This window comes from Pseudophryne corroboree, chromosome 5, assembly GCF_028390025.1.
Source record: "Pseudophryne corroboree isolate aPseCor3 chromosome 5, aPseCor3.hap2, whole genome shotgun sequence".
NCBI lineage: Eukaryota > Metazoa > Chordata > Amphibia > Anura > Myobatrachidae > Pseudophryne > Pseudophryne corroboree.
The window spans coordinates 118543181-118565071 of NC_086448.1; the positions used below are offsets into that span (position 1 = coordinate 118543181).

A 21891-nucleotide genomic window follows, 5' to 3' on the forward strand; every position below is an offset into this window, starting at 1 on the left:
GACCTCAGGAAGAGAAACCAATTGTTACTGAAAGAAAACAGACAAGGCCGAAATCTGGACTTTCACGGAGCCTAGACGTAGGCCCACATCCAATCCCGACTGCAGAAAAAGCAGGAAACGTCCCAGATGAAATTCCACCACAGAATATTGTCTGCTCACACACCAAGAGACATATTTCTTCCAAATACGATGGTAATGTTTAGACGTTACCCCCTAACTGGCTTGGATCATAGTTGGGATGACCTTGTCAGGAATCCCTCTCCTGGCTAGAATCAGCCGTTCAACTTCCATGCCGTTAAACATAGTCACAGTAAGTTTGTATATACAAATGGTTCCTGTTGCAGAAGATCCTCGCAAAGAGGTAGAGGTCACGGATCTTCGAGCAGCATCTCGAGAAGATCCGCATACCTGGCCCTTCATGGCCAGTCCAGAGCAATGAGTATTGCTTGAACCTTTTCCCTTTTTATTCTTTTTAGAATTCTTGGGATCAGAGGAAGTGGAGGAAACACGTAGACCATCTGGTAGACCCACGGAGTTGTCAGAGCATCTACCGCCACTGCCTGTGGGTATCTCGACCTGGAACAATACTGCTTGAGCTTCTTGTTGAGTCAAGAGGCCATCATGTCGATTTGTGGATATCTCCACCGACGTGTCAACCACTGGAACACCTCCGGGTGAAGGACCCACTTCCCCGGGTGCAGGTCGTGTCTGCTGTGGAAGTCTGCTTACCAGTTATCTACTCCCGGAATGAAGACCGCAGACAACGCCACGGTGTGTTTTTCCACCCAGAGAAGAATTCTTGACACCTCTGACATTGCAACTCTGCTTTTCGTTCTGCCTTGTCGGTTTATGTACATCACTGCCGTCACACTGTCTGACTGGACCTGAAAAGCCTGATTCTGAAGAAGAAATGCGGCCTGCCAAATGGCATTGTAGATAGCCCTGAGTTCCAGTATGTTTATTGGAAGGACGACTTCCTGACTTGACCATCTTCCCTGAAACTGTACCTCCTGGGCGACTGCGCCCCAACCTCTGAGGCTCGCGTCTGTGGTTATCAGAATCCAATTCTGAATCCCGAACCTCCGACCCTCGACTAGGTGAGAAGTTTGTAACCACCACAGGAGGGAGATCCTGACTTTTGGAGACAGACGAATCCTCTGGTGCGTGTGAAGATGCGAACCTGACTATTTGTCCAATAGATCCAGCTGGAAGGGCCTTGCATTAAACCTTCCGTACTGAATCGCCTCATAAAAGCCCACCATTTTCCCCAGAATGCGTATGCAGAGATGGGCCGAGATCCGGGTTGGCTTCAGGACAGCCCGAACCATCGACGGGATTACCATTGCCTTTTCCAAGGAAAGGAATACTTTCTGAGACTCTGTGTCCAGTATCATTCCCAGGAAAGGAAGCCTCTGTGTTGGTTCTAGGTTTTGGTCGGTTTAGAATCCACCCGTGATCCAGGAGTAGTCTGGGTGACAGAGACACTAGGAATTCCCCCTCCTCCAGACCTGAGATCACTGCTCTCAGAGACTCCATCTTGAATTTGAACACTCGTACGTATGGGTTCAATGACTTGAGGTTCAGAATCGGTCTTAGCAAACCATCCGGCTTCGGTACTACAAACAACCTGGAATAGTAACCCTTGTTTTGTAAATGAGGTGGAACTGGAACAATGACGTGGGTTTGTAACAGTTTTTGAATGGCGTCCTGTAAGGTTATTCTTGCCTCTAGTGAAGCTGGTAAGCCTGATTTGAAGAATCTGTGAGATGGGAACTCCTGGAACTCCAGTCTGTAGCCCTGGGGTATAAGGTCTATGACCCAGGGATCCTGGCACAATCTTGTCCAGATGTGACTGAAGAATGTTAGCCAGGCTCCCACTCGACAGTCTTCCAGGCATCGCGGTCCACCGTCATGCGGAAGGTTTTGAAGAAGCAGAGACTGGACTCTCTTCCTGTGAACCAGCAGTTTACCAATATCACTTCTGGCAGCAGCAGAGGAACCTCTGGCTTAGCCCCTAAACTTGGCCTTCTGAAAGGACTGTAAGTTGAATAGGCCTTCCTAGCTGGGGGAATTGATGAAGGTAGGTATGTGGACTTACCCGCAGTAGCTTTGGAGATCCATTTGTCTAGTCAGAGCCGTAACTAAGGGGGGGCTAGGGGGGCATGTGACCTGGGCGCCGGATTGGAGGGGGCGCCGCAATGATTACACCCCCTCCGAGTCCCGATGCGCACAGGTCCCTTCGCAGGAGCAGCACAAAGCAGTCCAGTCTGTGTGTGATGAAACTGAAAATAAACTACAGCTCCCAGAAGCCCTTGCTGCGGGAGCTGTAGTTTACTTTCAGTTTCTTCTATGCTGACTGTCGTGTGCTGCCTGTTGTGCCCTAAGACGGGGCACATGGAACAAGTTACCCCAGCCCCCCCTGCTGCCTTTGATAATCGCAGCAGTGCACTATTGCACTGCTGAGCTGGAAACATGAATGGTCCGAAAAGGGGGCGGAGCTACACAGCACTTTACTCAGTGCCAGGCCAGCCAGCACCATCGAAGAGAGGAGGGGAGAGGAGCAGCAGCAGCACACACCAAAGCCTAAATAGTGAGTGTGAAACTGTATGTGTGTGCAACTACTATATGTGTGTGTGTATGAATGTGTTGTGCATGTGTGTGACTGTATGTGAATAGGTGTGTCACTACATATCTGTATGTGTGCTTGTGTGTCACTGTATGTATGTATGTATGTATTATGTATGTATGTATGTGTGACTATGTATGTATACAGGACAGTGTGTGACTATGTACGTGAGTGAATTTAATGTATGCGTGCGTGTTTAGATGTGTGACAGTATGTATGTGTGTGATTTTACATATGTATCAATGTATGGGGTATTATTTCCTTGTTAACTTAATCTGTAGCCCAAATGTCTAACTAAGGGGGTCATTCCGAGTTGATCGCACGTAGCAATCAACTAGACACCGCCTATGGGGGAGTGTATTTTAGCATAGCAGGGTTGTGATCGCTTGTGCAGCCCTGCTATGCTAAAAAAGTTTTGTGTAAAACAAGACCAGCCCTAGACCTACTTACCCTGTGCGAGGGATCTAGCGATGAAGGTACCGGAATTGACATCAGACATCCGCCCTCCAAACGCCTGGACACACCTGCGTTCGGATCTCCACGTCTGGGAAACGGTGAGTTGACACCCCGGAACGCCTTCCTCCTGTCAATCTTCTTGCGGTCGCCGCTGCGACCGCTTTCTTAGTATGCGGCGTCGCTGGCCGGAGACTGCCATCACCAGGCAATGATGCGCCTGCACAATGCGGCCGCCGCACACGCGCAGTTCTGAACCGTTTGCACCGCTGCAATGAACCGCAGCGTGCAAACGGGTCGAAAATGACCCCCTGAGTCCAGCTAAATGTCTAGAAAAGAAGCTATATAGCAGCTACCAGCCCTTTGCTCTCATCGAGTAGATATGGGTTGGGGTTACGTGGCCGGTGCACGGTCAGCATACCGACGCCAGGATCCCGGCCACCAGAATGCTGTCAGGGGGTGAGTGTAAAAAAGCCCCTTGTGGGCTTCGCTGCGCTCGCCACAGGTTCTATTCCCACTCTATGGGTGTCGTGGACACCAATGAGTGGAAATAGCCCGTTAGCTGGTACTGGCTGATGGCATTGTCAGTCTTCGCACAGAGTTACACGTGGTGGTGGTGGTGGGTTGGTTGTCTGTGCGTGTGTGTTTGTGTGTGGGGCGCCGGATTACTGTTTTGCCCCGGGTGACAAGAATCCTAGTTTCGGCCCTGGTCTAGTTCATCTCCAAATAAGGTCTCGCCTATTAAAGGTAGGCCTTCCACGCCTTTCCTGTAGTCCACATCCGCACTCCACTGGCGTAGCCATAAACCGCTGCATGCAGACACTGCCATAGCTGTAGTGCGAGCATTAAGCAAGGCTTTCTCTTTTATGGCTTCCACGATAAAATTTGCAGCATCCTGTATATGTTGCAGAGGCAAAATAATCTACCCTTGAGGCAAGGTATCTAACCCCTCAATTAGGTTACCCAACCATTTAGCAATGGCTCACGTAATCCAGACACATGCTACAGTAGGTCTCTGGTCCACCCCCGCAGCTGTATACAAAGATTTGAGCATAGTCTCAATTTTGCTATCAGCCGCGTCTTTCAGGGAGGCTGCACCCGGGACAGGCAATACCATTTTCCGTGAGAGCCTGAAGACCGATGTATCCACTACCGGTGAATTCTCCCATTTTTTTTTCTATCCTCAGGAGGAAAAGGAAAAGATGATAACAACCGTTTAGGGATTTTAATATCTTATCTGGATTAATGCATGGTTGTTCAAACAGGGTATTGAGTTCTTTTGACACAGGAAAAGTGGCTGAGGATTTTTTCTTTATATTACAATAAGATTACTCACTCTCCCCTGTCACTCTATGAGAGCCTCTATTCCCTGCGACATAGAACCCTCCCCCACGTCTGAGTCCATCTCACCCTCCTCCATTTCTGACCCCTCATCATCATTGGGTACTGAGTCCTTTTTCATAAACTCAGTCATACACTGTCTTAAGTTTTGCATCTCTTTCTCATTCCGAGATAACTTAGTAGAAATTGTGGAAATCATTCCCCTAATGGAGTCCAGCCATGCTGGTTCTGCTCCACTAGCCTGTGAAGGGATACTACACTGAGTACACACTAGTGAACCCCCTGGAGAAGAGGAACACTGTGCCTTACATGAAACACACTCTTTGCCTCACATATGTAACAGTGACAGAGCACACACACACACACACACACACACACACACACACACACACACACACACACACACACACACACACACACACACACACACACGAAAAGGTTAAATGCACAATTACCCCACAAAGAGCCCTTCCAGGGAGACACAGAGAGAGCGTGGAACCAGCACACAGCGCCCTTATCGCTAATGCCAAGATTAGCTGGGTCTCAGACTAAGTACCTAGATTAGCGATTTAGTTCACTAATAATCGTTTCCCCCCCCTACTATGACCCCCTGGTACCGCTGAGGTAATCTGGAGTCTCTCCGGAGGAGCTGTGCGTCCCTGTCAGTCAGCATCTGTGTCAGCTGTAGTAGGGAAAATGGCGCTTGGGAGCTGCTGGATCAGCTCATAGTGAAGCCCGCCCTTCAATGGTGCGCGGTCTTCCCACGCTTCTTTATACTGGCTGTATGTGTCTATGTGCATAAAATGGGGACAGACTCCTTTTATGACTTTGTTGCAAGTCTGGTTACTGTGTCCGCTGTTCAGCGTCTGTGTCTGTACACAGTCGGGAGACGCAGTCTGCCCCGTTTAGAAGCCATGCGTCTCCGTACCCTCATGCCGCCATAATGGCCGGCGACCCTGCTAGCCGGGACGCCGGCTTAGTACTCACCTCTCTGCATTCTTCTGCCTCTGTTAGGGGTGGCGGCTGCTGCGGGAATATACGCTCGCCGTTGTGGGGCTTGCGAATAGTTCCCTCAGGAGCTAGCGTCCTGTCAGTGGGGAACGGGACCATTAACCCTGAGAGAGGTTGCACCGTTCCCCCATCCTAAGTCCCACGATGCAGGCAGGCTGGTGCCATCCAGTCCTGCCTGAAAATAACAAACTTTGAAAATAAATGCAGAAAACTCTTCAGGAACTTCCAGAGACGTGACCGGCTCCTCTGGGCACATTTTCTAAACTGAGTCTGGTAGGAGGGGCATAGAGGGAGGAGCCAGCACACCTAATCAAACTTCTATAGTGTCCATGGTTCCTAGTGGACCCATCTATACCCCATGGTACTAAATGGATTCCCAGTATCCCCTAGGACGTAAGAGAAAAATAATTGCACTATCCACGTCTATTGCTACTATAAATAAAACTTTTAAAGTGCAAGAAATATATATATATTTATTTAAAGTACGACAATGTCACCTTAGCATTGCAGGGGTTGTATGTTAGAAAATGATAAATACAAACAATGTGAAAGTAAATGCCAGACCAATAAACATGTAAGCATTGTCTCTGTTTTGCTGTATACTTTAGATCATGGGTCTTCAACCTGTGGCCCTCCAGCTGCTGTGGAACTGCACATCCCAGCATGCCCTGCCACAGTTTTGCTATTAAGGCATGCTAAAATTGAGCAGGGCAAGCTGGTTTGTGTAGTTCCACAACAGCTGGAGGGCCACAGGTTGAAGACCCATGCAGTAGATAGCGATATGTATTACTCATATTAAATCTAAAAATAAAACCCCATTAGAATTAAACAAAACTAAAACTACTGTTTATGCCCATAAATGACTCAACTTTGGTTTCCAAATTTCTCGCCATATGTCAGTATATTGCAATAGTGCCTTTGTGTTATTATTAATAATAATAATAATAATAATAATAATAGACTTTGTAGACCCGTAAGTAGGAAATCATCCAAGTAGTGACAGTAAAAATTGAGGCCAGTCCCTGCCATAAAGGGGACTAGCCACATTGGTTTTCTGCTTTATGGTGGCTGGTCCCATCCCCAGGACCAGCAACCAATGCACTGCTCTGACATTCTCTCCTCCTATCGCCATGTCTCCTCCCCTTATTTCACCTGCTTGAGTCACCGTCCCCTTCCACTTCACCCTGAATCACCATACCTCTGAAGTGGGGCAATTGGAGAGCAGTAGAAAAGGCTTATTACCACTCTGGTCAGACTGTACATTTGAAAAAAGAGTTGCAGATGCGCCAGTCAAAGATTGCCAATGCCCTGGGCAGCGATGGCCACAGCCAGCCAATCCTGGCTCTATCCAGCTTCTCCCGCTTTTATTATCCAGTGCAAGTTCAGTTGCCAGAGAGCTGCAGGAGAGGCAGTGAAAATCTGGAGCAGCATCCAGAAGAAAAAAGACAGCAATAGTAGCGGAGAGGAAAACCCAGCAATCAAAGCTGAGGGAGAAGACGCTGAAAGTCCTGGGATAGCAGCATCGACTGCAAAAGAGCTGAAGCAGACCACCGGTGAAAACAGGGATGGAGGACTGAGGATCTTGGAAATCCTGATGCAGGAGCAGCCATCACTCCTTGGGGGAAGTTCAAAGCCAAAGATTCCATTAAAACCATCATTGTGAGGCCAGTTCAAAAGCAGGCTGAGCCTGCAAGGGATATGTTTCAGGGTAAGCTGAATACACCAGACAAGGTAAGACTTTAGTGGGCCTTGTACTTATTTTAACTAGACTGTCAGGATGTCTCTTGCTTTATCTTTGGGTACTAGGTCCATCCCGCAATTACTATTTCCAGTTAGACTTGTGATACTTATGGACAGTAGACCAACACTGCTTAGATAGAGTTGCACCAGAAGGGCACTAGGCCTATTGCATTCGGTGTGTTAGTTTTTTGCTGCCTCTCTCACTCCTTTTTTGAGAATCACTTAATTGTCAAGTTGGTAGCTGGTAACTGTGCACAGGGAGGGAGGGGAGCTGATAACTGTGCCCAGGGAGGGAGGTGAGCAGGTAACTGTGGCTAGGGAGGGAGGTGAGCTGGTAACTGTGGCCAGGGAGGGAGGGGAGCTGGTTACTGTGCCCAGGGAGGGAGGGGGGATGGTAACTTTGCCCAGGGAGGGAGGGGAGCTGGTATCTGTGGCCAGGGAGGGAGGGGAGCTGGTAACTGTGGCCAGGGAGGAAGGGGAGCTGGTAAGTGTGGCCAGGGAGGGAGGGGAGCTGGTAACTGTGCCCAGGGAGGGAGGGGAGCTGGTAACTGTGCCCAGGGAGGGAGGGGAGCTGGTATCTGTGGCCAGGAAGGGAAGGGAGCTGGTAACTGTGGCCAGGGAGGAAGGGGAGCTGGTAAGTGTGGCCAGGGAGGGAGGGGAGCTGGTAACTGTGGCCAGGGAGGGAGGGGAGCTGGTAACTGTGGCCAGGGAGGAAGGGGAGCTGGTAAGTGTGGCCAGGTAGGGAGGGGAGCTGGTAACTATGCCCAGGGAGGGAGGGGAGCTGGTAACTGTGCCCAGGGAGGGAGGGGAGCTGGTATCTGTGGCCAGGAAGGGAAGGGAGCTGGTAACTGTGGCCAGGGAGGAAGGGGAGCTGGTAAGTGTGGCCAGGGAGGGAGGGGAGCTGGTAACTGTGGCCAGGGAGGGAGGGGGCTGGTAATTGTGCCAAGGGAGGGAGGATAGCTGGTAACTGTGCCCAGGAAGGGATGGGATATGTCACGCTCGGCTGGAAATGAGGATCCGGCGACTGAGGTTTGCCTGAGGAAGCGGACACTTGCGAGGAAAGAAGACGAGGTGGCTGGATGTAATTCCTACTCATGAGTCAGGAGCAATGGAAGTGGAGGCTACCGAGATGGGATAGTCACTGTAAATAATGAACTGCGGGTGGTAATCTGTAACTTGGAAAACTGAAGACTGTGAGCTGTGGTTTGAAAGACGAGGTTGAAGAACACTGAAGATGAAGGACTGTGAACGGTGAGCTGTGGCTTGGATAACGAGGCTGAAGAACACTTGAAGATAATGAACTGTGGTTTGAAAGACGAGGTTGAAGAACACGGCAACTGTCGACGACCTATATCCTTGAAGAATCAAGATTACAGAGTACGCCCCTCTCAGATGGTATCAGGTTAGGGACAGCGGGACTGCTGCAATCAGAAAGACCAAGACAGAGCAAAGCTGGAGAGTAACCAAGGTACAGAAGTAACCTGGGAGCACAGGGCTGGAGATCCTACACCTAAGTAGCAACTTGAAGCACTGGCACTCATAACCTGAACCAGCTTCCTTTTAAGAGGAGAGATCTCCCTGGATAGGCTGGACAGAATGAGCCTGTGCAATAGGTTCAAAGCTTTGGTCTCCAACATGGCCGCCCCTGTGTAGCAGACACATTTTAGTGTTTACCACCAGAACTCCCCCTGGCCTCTCCGGAAGCTGCTCCCTAGTGCCAGCAAGCCCGCTGCAGCAGCCTCCAGCTACTACGAGCGGACCAGCCACAGCATCCCCTCACCGCCGCACACGGACCCGTCGCAGCAGCCCAGCACTGCCGCTGCCCGCCAGACACCTGAGCAGTAACCACCGCGGCTCCGATTGCACGGTAAGGCTCCGGGACGTGACAGGATATTTTGTGTGCAGCCCTCAAATATTCACTGGAAAGTCTTAAGTGGCCCCCAGCTGAAATAATTTCCCACCCCTGATCTAGGCCATAGTTCAATAGGATGTATCCATTAAGAAGAGACTACATGTAGGAAAGGGGAATTGTATAGTACGCTGTAAGAAATACAATTTTATCTACTGTGATTCTTATTGTTTTGACAATGTGACTTGTTGTGACTGTCTTGCTTTGCATGGTTTAAGTTGATTAAGGGAGATAGAACATAAAGTAAAGTGCACCACAGCCAGAGTTAAAGTTATATTTTTAACTAGGCCAGTTGTGTATTAAAGACCAACGTGTTTTGTTAGTTGGTGGGTTGGGCACATTACTAATAGGTAGTGGTTAGATAGCCATGTGGGTGGGTATTTCTGGAGCGTATACCTCGCATCAAGGTGACAAGAATCATAGCTGTGAATAAATTCTATGTGAGTGTTGTCTTCCCTTCTCTTACCTTCCTATCAGCCTTCGGTAAGGTTTGCAGTCAATGCAAGGTACCAGGTGGGCACGTGGTTTCACACAGGTGGGCACGTGCCATTCTGTGATAATCAGAGGTCTGATGACGATTCTCCTTGCCTGATAAAAGTGTGCTATCATCCCCAGCATCTTTCCCCACTTTCGAAAAGGAGCAGTTGGCACTGATTATTTGTTTTGCTTGTAGGAGAGGCATCTTGAACCTCTGACCTGCAAGACCAGGGAGGCACCATAAAGTAGAGGTAAGTCTCTGTGGAGGGATGCATCTTTACTAATGTCATCTGCAAACTTTTAACCCCTAGCCCTGCATCAAACCCCCCCCCCCTCCCCCTCACCCCACATCTCTCTCCCCTTACCGGCATCAGTCGATGCTCGCAATGTTTATCGATGTTCCCAATGTAAACTTTTTTTATTTTTCTAATAAAATTGTTGTGGAGAACTTTAAATACATGTTCTTCACCTAATTCACTCATAAAAAAATCTGACATTTTCTGAGTGGCTTTTGGAAAAAAATGCCAGTTTAGTGGTTACAAAAATAATAATAATAATAATAATAATAATAATAATAATAATAATAATAATAATAAATGAATTGCATTCAATTACATGACATAAGTGTATATAATATTGCTAGATAAAATAACTTTTTTTTAGAGTATAAGAGTTTGGAAGATACAGGTAATATCAATACTTTTTTGTTCCATTTGTCACAATATAATAATAATAATAATAATAATAATAATAATAATAATAATAATAATAATAATAAAAGATTAAAAATGTGTTGACAAAAAATTGGGATATCATCAAATTAGCCCCCGTGTTACCAAATAAACCAATATTTATATATATTTTTTCTTAAGTCCAAAATCTTAAAAATAGGCTAGCACCTGTTTTTTCAATAATAGTATAAAGGCCCATATAGACGGGCCGATGCAGGAGAGATGTGTGCTGAGCGAACCGCTCAGCACACATCTCTCCCGCTGTCACGTCTAGCAAAGTTTGAGGATCCGGCAGCTGAGATTTGCCCGAGGAGGTAGCAGGCTGTGAATGAACAAGATGAGGGGGCTGGATATAGTTCTTTCGCATGGGACACAGATCAATGAAGAACGTAGGCGGGGTTTGAGAGTCAATGGAAAGTATTTATTATGTACAGGGTTGAGGTAGAGAACCGAGGCTGGAGCACGATGGTTAAGGAACGTAATTGCGGATAAAGAACTGCGGATTGTGGCTTGAAAGACGAGGTTGTGATTAATGAACTGCAGAGCTGTGGATAGTGGTTAAAGACGTGGCTGGAGGCGAAGAACTGTGGACTGTGATTTGAAAGACGAGACTGTAGATGATGAACTGTGGAACTGTGGATGGTGGTTGAAGACGTGGCTTGAGACAAGGACTGTGGACTGTGGTTTGGAAAACGAGGCTGAAGATAATAATCTGCAGGCTGTGGTCGGTGGTACAAAGGCGTGGCTGGTGAAGGAGATCTGTGGAGTGTGGCTTGAAAGATGAGGCAGAAGACCCAGGGCCGACTGTGCCCAAAGAGTCTTACTGGACCGGGTTTTCCAGGGGAGCTTCCACAGGCAGTAGCAGGCTAGAAACGGCAGGGCTGCAGCAGCAACAGAGAACCGACTAAGCAGGATCAGGAGGAACCAGAATACAGCAGGAATCCTGGGAGCACAGGCTAAAGCACCTACAACAGGGTTGTAACTTGAAGCACTGGCATCCCTGTCCTAAACCAGCCCCCTTTTATAGGGAGAGCTTCCCCTGGATTGGCTGGAAGAAACAGGAAACAGGAACTATGCCTAAAACTTGGTCTCCAACATGCAGACCTTTTTGCAAAGCCACAATGCTCACTGCCCCTGGTCTCCTAGCAATGGCTCAGCAAGAGCGACCCGCTGTAGCTACGTCCCGCCGCCACGAGCGGACACCCTCACCGCCGCTACTGCTGCCCACGGATCCGGCGTAGCAGCCCACCTCCGCCGCTGCCCGCACATCGCCAAGGAAGCCAGCCCCGCGGCCCCAGCGTACCGGTAAGACTCCGGATGCTGACAGTACCCCCCCTTTGCGGGTGGACTCCGGACACCTATGTGGTTTAGTTGGAAACTTGACATGAGATGTCCGAAGAAGTCTTGGAGCATGGACATCCTCTGCATCTACCCAAGATCTCTCCTCTGGCCCATACCCCTTCCAATCAACAAGGTACTAGATGCGACCATAACGTCAGCGAGAATCGAGGATCTTGTGAATCTCAAATTCGTCTCCATGTGCTGATTGGATCTTGGGTGATTTAGGCACAGCGGCTCTGAACCGATTAAGTACCCATGGTTTTAAGTGAGAAATATGAAATGCATTAGGAATTTTTAACTGCGGAGGTAATTTCACTTTGTAAGCCACAGGATTCAACACTTTTTCGATTGGGTAAGGCCCAATAAATCTGGGAGCAAACTTCTTTGTAGGAACCTCTAATCTTAGGTTACGTGTGGAAACCCAAACCCGATCTCCTACCTTAAGGCTTGGTACAGCTTTTCGTTTCAGATCTGCATAGGTCTTATATCTCTTGGATGTCTTGAGCAAAGTCTTGTGAACTTGTTTCCAGGCTTCAGTAAATTGTCCAAGTGTTGACTCTGCGGCAGGAACCTCGAGCGTAGGCAGAAGTTGGAAGTCAGGAACTCTTGGATGGTAACCATAATTAATGAAGAATGGAGAAGATTTTGTGGCAGAGTGATAAAAATTGTTATGGCCAAATTCTGCGAATGGGAGGAAGTCCAGCCAGTCGTCCTGTGAGGAGGACATGAATAAACGCAGAAAAGTCTCCAGATCCTGGTTCACTCTCTCTGTTTGACCAGCCGTTTGGGGATGATATCCTGAGGAGAAGTTTAATTTCACGCCAAGAGCAGAACATTGGGATCTCCAAAACTTGGCCACAAATTGAGGACCTCTATCAGACACGATTTCCTGTGGTAGACCATGGAGTCGAAAGATCTCTGCTATAAACAATTTTGCCAACTGGGATGCAGATGGAAGATTAGCCAGAGGAACAAAGTGTGCCATTTTAGAGAATCGGTCAACTATGACCCATACAGTGTTCCGCCCACCAGACGTAGGTAAATCTGTAATAAAGTCCATAGAAATATGCATCCATGGTCTTAGTGGTACCGGCAAAGGATGGAGTAACCCAGCTGGTGGACCTTTGGGACTTTTATGCTGAGCACATTTTGGACAGGCAGCTACGAATTCCTGAACGTCAGTCCTGAGATGAGGCCACCAGTAGGAGCGCTGAATGATATTAAGTGTCTTATGACCGCCCACATGGCCCATGAAGGAGGAGGAGTGAGCCCATGTAAGAAGTTTTTTGCGAAGATTTGGTGCAACGAAGATCTTCCCTGGAGGTGGAAGTGGAGAGGTATTAGTTGCAGAAAAATAGGTGGATTCCAGGATAAATTGCTCTTTTGAATGGTCAGAGGGTTCTTCTGAACTTAGGGAGCGAGATAATGCATCTGCCTTTTTGTTGAGGGAACCTGGTGGGTAACTGAGTTTAAAATTAAAACGGGAAAAGAAGAGTGCCCATCTTGCTTGGCGTGGGTTCAGACATCGGGCTGACTGTAGATACAGGAGGTTCTTGTGATCCGTGGTCACCAAAATTGGATGCTGAGCTCCCTCCAACAAATACCTCCACTCCTCAAAGGCCAACTTAATTGACCGGTAATTCCTGTTCCCCAATAGCGTAATTCTGTTCAGCGGGGGAGAAGCTTCGCGAGAAGAACGCACAAGGAGGGACCTTCTTGTCCTCGAAAAGCTGGGATAATACTGCTCCCACTCCCACAGTAGAGGCATCAACCTCCACCAAGAACGGACGGCTGAGATTGGGTTGTCGAACAACTGGAGCAGTCGTGAAGGCCTCCTTTAAAGATGAAAAAGCTTCCAAAGCCTCAGGAGACCACTTGGCAGGATCGGCTCCCTTCCTAGTTAATGCGGTTATAGGAGCTATGATAGAAGAATAATTTTGAATGAATCTTCGGTAGACGTTACCAAACCCCAGGAAACGTTGAATTCCTTTAAGGGTAGCTGGAAGTGCCCAATCCTAGATCGCCTGGACTTTAGCGGGGTCCATCTGTAACCTCTGCCCTGAAAGAATGCAACCGAGGAATGGAATCGTGGGTAGTTCAAAGGTTCACTTCTCTAACTTACAGAATAACTGATTCCTTCATAAACGAGTTAACACTTCTTTGACTTGTTCCCGATGGGTCTTCAGATTCCTAGAAAAAATGAGGATGTCATCCAGATACACTACCAAGCAGTCGTAGAGGAGATCTCTGAAGATTTCGTTAACGAACTCTTGAAAGACGGCTGGGGCATTACATAGGCCAAAAGGCATTACCAGGTATTCATAATGGCCGTCGCGGGTATTAAATGCAGTCTTCCATTCGTCCCCTGGGCGAATACGTATAAGATTGTAGGCCCCCCGTAAGTCCAACTTAGTAAATACAGTAGCTCCTTTAACACGGTCAAACAGTTCTGGAATCAGAGGTAACGGATATCTGTTCTTAACTGTTATGTCATTGAGACCTCTATAGTCAATAGAGGGCCGCAACCCCGTATCCTTCTTTTTGACGAAGAAAAACCGTGCTCCGGCCGGAGATGTAGAAGACCTGATGAACCCTTTCTCCAAGTTCTCCCGGATATACTCCGACATGGCCTGTGTCTCGGGAAGTGAGAGAGGGTAAATTCGACCTCGGGGAGGAGTCTTACCGGGTACTAGCTCAATGGGACAATCCCAAGTACGATGCGGAGGCAAGGTGTCCGCCCCATGCTTACTGAAAACATCTTGAAAAGCTTGGTACTCCACAGGAAGGCTGGAAGGGCTGGAAGAACAGAGAGGTCTAACTGAAGGTAAACAGTTCTGAAAGCAGTCTTGTCCCCAAGAGAGAACATCCATAGTTTGCCAAACTATGTGGGGATTGTGTCTGATTAACCATGGAAACCCTAGGATTAGTTCATGAGAGGCTTTAGGAATTACAAGGAAGGATACTTTTTCTGAATGGAGAACTCCGACCTTCATCTTGAGAGGAATAGTACGAAAGGATATAATACCCTCAGGGATATAACTTCCATCCACTGCGGTAACAGAAATGGTACGATCCAAAGGAACCATTTGTGTTCCAGATCGTTTGACCAGAGCTGACGTAATGAAGCTTTCGGCGGCTCCGGAGTCGAGTAGTGCAGGGATGAGAAGAGAAGAAGAAGGGAGCTCCAATTGGGTTAACAGGACAGACTCTTTCTTGGTATGTAATTTTGAGAATTCTCCTAGCTTGACCTCTCCAGCACAAACTAGGAGCGGGCGTTTCCCGGACGTAGATTGCAAGTTTTAACAAAGTGATCAGATGCACCACAATACAGGCAGAGGTTCCCTTGTCGCCATCTCTGACGTTCTTCATTGGAGAGGCGGGAGCGATTAATCTGCATGGGTTCTTCCGCAGTTGGTGATGATGGTGTTGGTGGAAGAACAACTCTAGGCTTAGGGCGATCTGACCACAACCTCTCCATACAGCGTTCTCTGTACCTTTGGTCTAACTTATTGCATAAAGAAATTAGTTTATCCAACTTATCAGGTACGTCCTGAGTTGCGAGGTCATCTTTGATCTTTTCGGAGAGACGGCTCCAGAAAGCTGCAATGAGAGCCTCCTCGTTCCAGTTCAGTTCTGAGGAAAGGGTGCGAAACTGGATCACGTACTGACTGACCGTACGTACGTACGTATGCGTGCCCTGACGCAGGCGCAGGATCTCCAATGAGGTGGCAGAAGTCCTGCCCGGTTCGTCGAAGATTCTTTGAAAGTTGGCCACAAATTCTGGATAGTTAGATAAGATGGGATCCATCCTCTCCCACAATGGTGAAGCCCATTCCAACGCTTGCCCGGTAAGTAAAGAAATTATATAGGCTACTTTGGTTCGTGCTGATGGGAAGTTGGCCGACTGTAGTTAGAAATAGATTTCGCACTGGTTAAGAAACCTGTGGCATTGTTTTGGATTCCCATCAAATTTACTGGGAGGTGGCAAATGCAACCGTGGAAGTGGTACTGGTACAGGAGGAAGCGGGACCAGAGGTGCTAATGTGGGAGCAGCTGTAGATACTTGAGGGGCCGTCATGGCAACACAGAGAGAATCGAGACGTTCGGACATACTCTGCATGAACTGCACGATTTGAGATTGTCTGGCCTCCTGCTTACTTAAGCGAGACCAGATATCTGCAGTTGAATCCCCTCCTGAGGCCTGATCATCCGTCGAATTCATTCAGCCAGTGCTTACTGTCACGTCTAGCAAAGTTTGTGGATCCGGCAGCTGAGATTTGCCCGAGGAGGTAGCAGGCTGTGAATGAACAAGATGAGGGGGCTGGATAGAGTTCCTTCGCATGGGACACGGAGCAATGAAGAACGTAGGCGGGGTTTGAGAGTCAGTGGAAAGTATTTATTATGTACAGGGTTGAGTTAGAGAACCGAGGCTGGAGTACGATGGTTAAGGAACGTAATTGCGGATAAAGAACTGCGGATTGTGGCTTGAAAGACCAGGTTGTGATTAATGAACTGCAGAGCTGTGGATAGTGGTTAAAGACGTGGCTGGAGGCGAAGAACTGTGGACTGTGATTTGAAAGACGAGACTGTAGATGATGAACTGTGGATGGTGGTTGAAGACGTGGCTTGAGACAAGGACTGTGGACTGTGGTTTGGAAAACGAGGCTGAAGATAATAATCTGCAGGCTGTGGTCGGTGGTACAAAGGCGTGGCTGGTGAAGGAGATCTGTGGAGTGTGGCTTGAAAGACGAGGCAGAAGACCCGGGGCCGACTGTGCCCAAAGAGTCTTAGTGGACCGGGTTTTCCAGGGGCGCTTCCACAGGCAGTAGCAGGCTAGAAACGGCAGGGCTGCAGCAACAACAGAGAACCGACCAAGCAGGATCAGGAGGAACCAGAATACAGCAGGAATCCTGGGAGCACAGGCTAAAGCACCTACAACAGGGTTGTAACTTGAAGCACTGGCATCCCTGTCCTAAACCAGCCCCCTTTTATAGGGAGAGCTTCCCCTGGATTGGCTGGAAGAAACAGAAAACAGGAACTATGCTTAAAACTTGGTCTCCAACATGGCGGCGCCCAGTAATGCAGACCTTTTTGCAAAGCCACAATGCTCACTGCCCCTGGTCTCCTAGCAACGGCTCAGCAAGAGCGACCCGCTGTAGTGGCGTCCTGCCGCCACGAGCGGACCCCCTCACAGCCGCTACTGCTGCCCACGGATCCGGCGCAGCAGCCCACCTCCGCCGCTGCCCGCACATCGCCAAGGAAGCCAGCCCCGCGGCCCCAGCGTACCGGGAAGACTCCGGACGCTGACACCCGCCGCTCAGCACAGCGCGATCTGTGCTGAGCGTGTGCGAGGGGAGACGGGGGGGGGGGGGCGCTCACTTCAGCGACCCGTTAGATTGACCTGCACGGCAGGCCAATCTAGCAGCAGCGAAAGCTATACGTGGGGCTGCACATCGCTATCGCTGTAGGGGGTACACACGGAGCGATAATGCTGAAATTCTAAGCAATCTAGTCAGATTGCTTAGAATATCGCTCCGTGAGTACCCCCCTTAAGAGAAGACTTGTTGACTGGAGAGTAGTCCGGGCTTTTTCCATGCACAAACTGTAAGCTTTGTCAGAACTGCTAGAAGAAAGCGAATTAATTATTTAACTATAATAATACAAAATTTTGAAAAACAAAAAATAGCTTCATGTAGTGCCAAACCACTGTTGTAATTTGTTTAATTAAGTGCAAATTTGGTAAAAAGTACATAGGGAAAACACAGCGCCAACTACAAATCCATATCTTGGAGCATACAATAAATATTGAAAACAAGGTAAAGAATCCTAGTGTCATTATGACGCATTAGAGACATTGTACCGAGTGCCAGTGTTCATCTCTTCAGGTGTGTTCATTTAAAACTATAATATGAAGCAGTGGTAATGGAAGATAGCCAAAGGGATATATTAAATAAATTAATCAGAAAATACATTTACTGGCTGTTTACGCTGAATGCACTGGTTCCTTTTGCGTTAAATGATGGCTATGTAAAATTCTGTTTTTGTATATTTTTTGTAAAAAAAAATGAAAATTATTTAATCTATGAATAGTAACCACAACTGCAACTGTATGTAGTAATTAATATTAGATTTTGAAGGTTCTTAAAGGTATACAATATCGATTCTTGTGTTTATGTACTGTAATTTGAGCATTTATAAATAATGGATATCTCTGTCATTTAAAAAAATGTTTTGTATCTTAATGCAAAAATAAACCTTGTGCAAAGCAGGAATCTTCCACAATGAATGGGTCCTTTTTTATAATAAATGACAAAACAAAATTCTTTTCCACACATAACTGGCCTTTGTCTCCCACCCTCCTGGACTCAGCACAGACATCTGGCTGCACCGACTATGTAAGAGATTAACATCTCACCATGCCTGTCATCAGCTTCATATAACATACACAGAACAAAATAGACTTTATCCAAAAATAATAACATTGGACAAGCCAACCGACCACTACAATATGAGTCAATGTCATCTCATTTCCAGCGTACGGGGGATAATTGTTGCTTCTGGAATAAGATTATCGGTAACATACCGAGTTCTATGATCATGTGCCACAGTAATAATACTGTACTTTGTAGCTATATGGGGTCAATCAGTTAGACGAAGGGGCACATGAAGAGAGGAGGATGCCTGTGTGCAGTCTCCATCCGGGCCCCCTCCTCTCTAGCCATCCCAGAGTCTAGTGCGCATGTGCAGGTCCCCGAGAAAGTGGTGCGGTGGCCATTTTCTTGGAGGCTTCTGCTGTGCAGCCAACACGGGACTCCAGAGCGTAAGTATGAAAGAAATGGGTGCAGGGCGTGCGTTGTGGGTTTCCCCTGGACCCTGGGGGCCCGTGTACACTGCACACACTGCACCCATTATAGATACGCCAGTGCACGAGGGGGGCTAGTTGCTGTTGTAACGACGTGGAATGCCACCAACGGTCATGCAACTTGCCAGCCTCACAGCCCGATCTCCCCCTGGCCTCGTGGATTTTTGGATGCAGCACGAACGCACGACCGGTGGTCAAAGGCGTGCGCAGGAGCCAACGCAGGTGTGCCGCTCTGAGACTTTACCCCCTCCGCCCCCCCCTGCATTATGGACTGTGCATAATCAACTGGTTTTATAACTGGCAAAAGTCAGAATTCTGCTGCTTTTAGCTCATTATTTTCCCAGCAAAGGGAAAGTTTCTCATTAAACTATGAGGTCTATTTACTAAGCCTTGGAGAGAGATTAAGTGAAGAGAGATTAAGGGGTCTGTTTACTAAACCTTGGATTGAGATAAAGTGGACGAGAGATAAAGTACCAGCCAATCAGGTCCTAACTGTCACTTTTCAAACACAGCCTGTAACATAGAAGCTGATTGGATGGTACTTTATCTCCAACTACTTTATCTCTCGCCAAGGCTTAGTAAACAGACCCCAAATTACAAACCAATCAGCTCCTAACAGTCATTTTTTAAACCTAGCCTGTAACATGGCAGATAGGAGCTAATTGGCTGGTACTTTATCTCCGTCCACTTTATATTTCTCCAAGGCTTAGTAAATAGACCACTTTATTCCTGGGCATTACTTTAATGAACACAGGGGGGTAAATTTACTAAGATTCGTAATTTCCGAAAAAAGGTCAAAGTTCAATCACGAATGACATCGACAGTGTAAAACTGCAACTTTTTGAATTGATTACGATGGATTTACTAAGCTGTCGTATTCGGGTTTTTCTTTTCTTCCGATGTCGATGTCATTCGTGGTTTTTTACCTATTTTTACGGCAGTGATTAGCAAAACACTGCCGACTTTTTTTTACAATCAATCTCGGCCGGATCTGTGTGATCCGTGCTGGGGTTTATTTTTGTATTTTTTTTTAATTAAACACTGTAAAATAATAAAAAAAAATGCGTGGGGTCCCCCCTCCTAAGCATAACCAGCCTTGGGCTCTTTGAGCCGATCCTGGTTGCAAAAATATGGGGAAAAAAATGACAGGGGTTCCCCCATATTTAAGCAACCAGCATCGGGCTCTGCGCCTGGTCCTGGTCCCAAAAATACGGGGGACAAAAAGAGTAGGGGTCCCCCGTATTTTTAAAACCAGCACCGGGCTCCACTAGCTGGACAGATAATGCCACAGCCGGGGGTCACTTTTATATAGTGCCCTGCGGCCGTGGCATCAAAAATCCAACTAGTCACCCCTGGCCGGGGTACCCTGGGGGAGTGGGGACCCCTTCAATCAAGGGGTCCCCCCCCCCCAGCCACCCAAGGGCCAGGGGTGAAGCCCGAGGCTGTCCCCCCCCATCCAATGGGCTGCGGATGGGGAGGCTGATAGCCTTTGTTGTAAAAGAAAAGATATTGTTTTTAGTAGCAGTACTACAAGGCCCAGCAAGCCTCCCCCGCATGCTGGTACTTGGAGAACCACAAGTACCAGCATGCGACGGAAAAACGGGCCCGCTGGTACCTGTAGTACTACTACTAAAAAAATACCCAAAAAAAGACAAGACACACACACCGTGAAAGTAAAGATTTATTACATACATCCACACAAACATACATACATACTTACCTTATGTTCACACGCAGGTCGGTCCTCTTCTCCAGTAGAATCCAAGGGGTACCTGTTGAAGAAATTATACGCACGAGATCCAGGGGTCCAGGCTCCTCGGGAAATCCAGGGGTAATCCACGTACTTGCATAAAATAAGAAAACGGAAAGCCGAGCCACGAACTGAAAGGGGCCCCATGTTTTCACATGGGACTCCTTTCCACGAATGCCAGAAACCCACTCTGACTGATGTCTAAGTGGGTTTCTTCAGCCAATCAGGGAGTGCCACGTTGTAGCACTCTCCTGATCGGCTGTGTGCTCTTGTCCTCACTGACAGGCAGCACACGGCAGTGTTACAATGTAGCGCCTATGCGCTACATTGTAACCAATGATGGGAACTTTCTGCCCTGCGGTTGACCTAAAGTGACGTCACCGCTGAGCTGAAAGTTCCCATCATTGGTTACAATGTAGCGCATAGGCGCTACATTGTAACACTGCCGTGTGCTGCCTGTCAGTGAGGACAGGAGCACACAGCTGATCAGGAGAGTGCTACAACGTGGCGCTCCCTGATTGGCTGCAGAAACCCACTTAGACAGAAGTCAAAGTGGCTTTCTGGCATTCGTGGAAAGGTGACCCATGTGCAAACATGGGTCCCCTTTCAGTTCGTGGTCGGGACACCGTTTTTTTTTTTTTTTCAAGTACGTGGATTAACCCTGGATTTGCCGAGGAGCCTGGACCCCTGGATCTCGTGAGTATAATTTCTTCAACAGGTACCCCTTGGATTCTACTGGAGAAGAGGACCGACCTGCGTGGGAACATAAGGTAAGTATGTATGTATGTGTGTATGTATGTAATAAAATTATACTTTCACGGTGTGTGTGTCTTGTCTTTTTTTGGGTATTTTTTTAGTAGTAGTACTACAGGTACCAGCGGGCCCGTTTTTCCGTCGCATGCTGGTACTTGTGGTTCTCCAAGTACCAGCATGCGGGGGAGGCTTGCTGGGCCTTGTAGTACTGCTACTAAAAACAATATCTTTTCTTTTACAACAAAGGCTATCAGCCTCCCCATCCGCAGCCCATTGGATGGGGGGGGACAGCCTCGGGCTTCACCCCTGGCCCTTGGGTGGCTGGGGGGGGGGACCCCTTGATTGAAGGGGTCCCCACTCCCCCAGGGTACCCCGGCCAGGGGTGACTAGTTGGATTTTTGATGCCACGGCCGCAGGGCACTATATAAAAGTGACCCCCGGCTGTGGCATTATCTGTCCAGCTAGTGGAGCCCGGTGCTGGTTTTAAAAATACGGGGGACCCCTACTCTTTTTGTCCCCCGTATTTTTGGGACCAGGACCAGGCGCAGAGCCCGATGCTGGTTGCTTAAATATGGGGGAACCCCTGTCATTTTTTCCCCCATATTTCTGCAACCAGGATCGGCTCAAAGAGCCCGAGGCTGGTTATGCTTAGGAGGGGGGACCCCACGCAATTTTTTTTGAAAAAATAAGCACTTTCCCACCCCTTCCCACTGATATACATGCACGGATCTCATGGATCCGTGCATGCCTATCCAATCACGAATAAAAAAAGCAGGTCTGTTTTTTTTTAGCACTTTTTTACGAGTTGTAATTTTTCACGGCAGTGTTTGTTCTTTTTTTGCTTTGCACTTCTTAGTAAATGACCGAGATTCATACTTAAACAGCCGCGTTTTGACC

General features: G+C 48.0%; 1 long non-coding RNA gene across 1 annotated transcript in view; it reads left to right on the forward strand.

Annotated features, from left to right (window-relative positions):
* The first annotated feature begins 2334 nt into the window (after window positions 1-2334).
* LOC134928837 (uncharacterized) overlaps window positions 2335-21891 on the forward strand; it is a 61200-nt gene continuing 41643 nt past the window's right edge. Inside the window, exons 1-2 of the long non-coding RNA XR_010178049.1 lie at window positions 2335-2590; window positions 9754-9808. This is a non-coding gene — a long non-coding RNA (uncharacterized LOC134928837). The remainder of the gene's footprint in view (window positions 2591-9753; window positions 9809-21891) is intronic.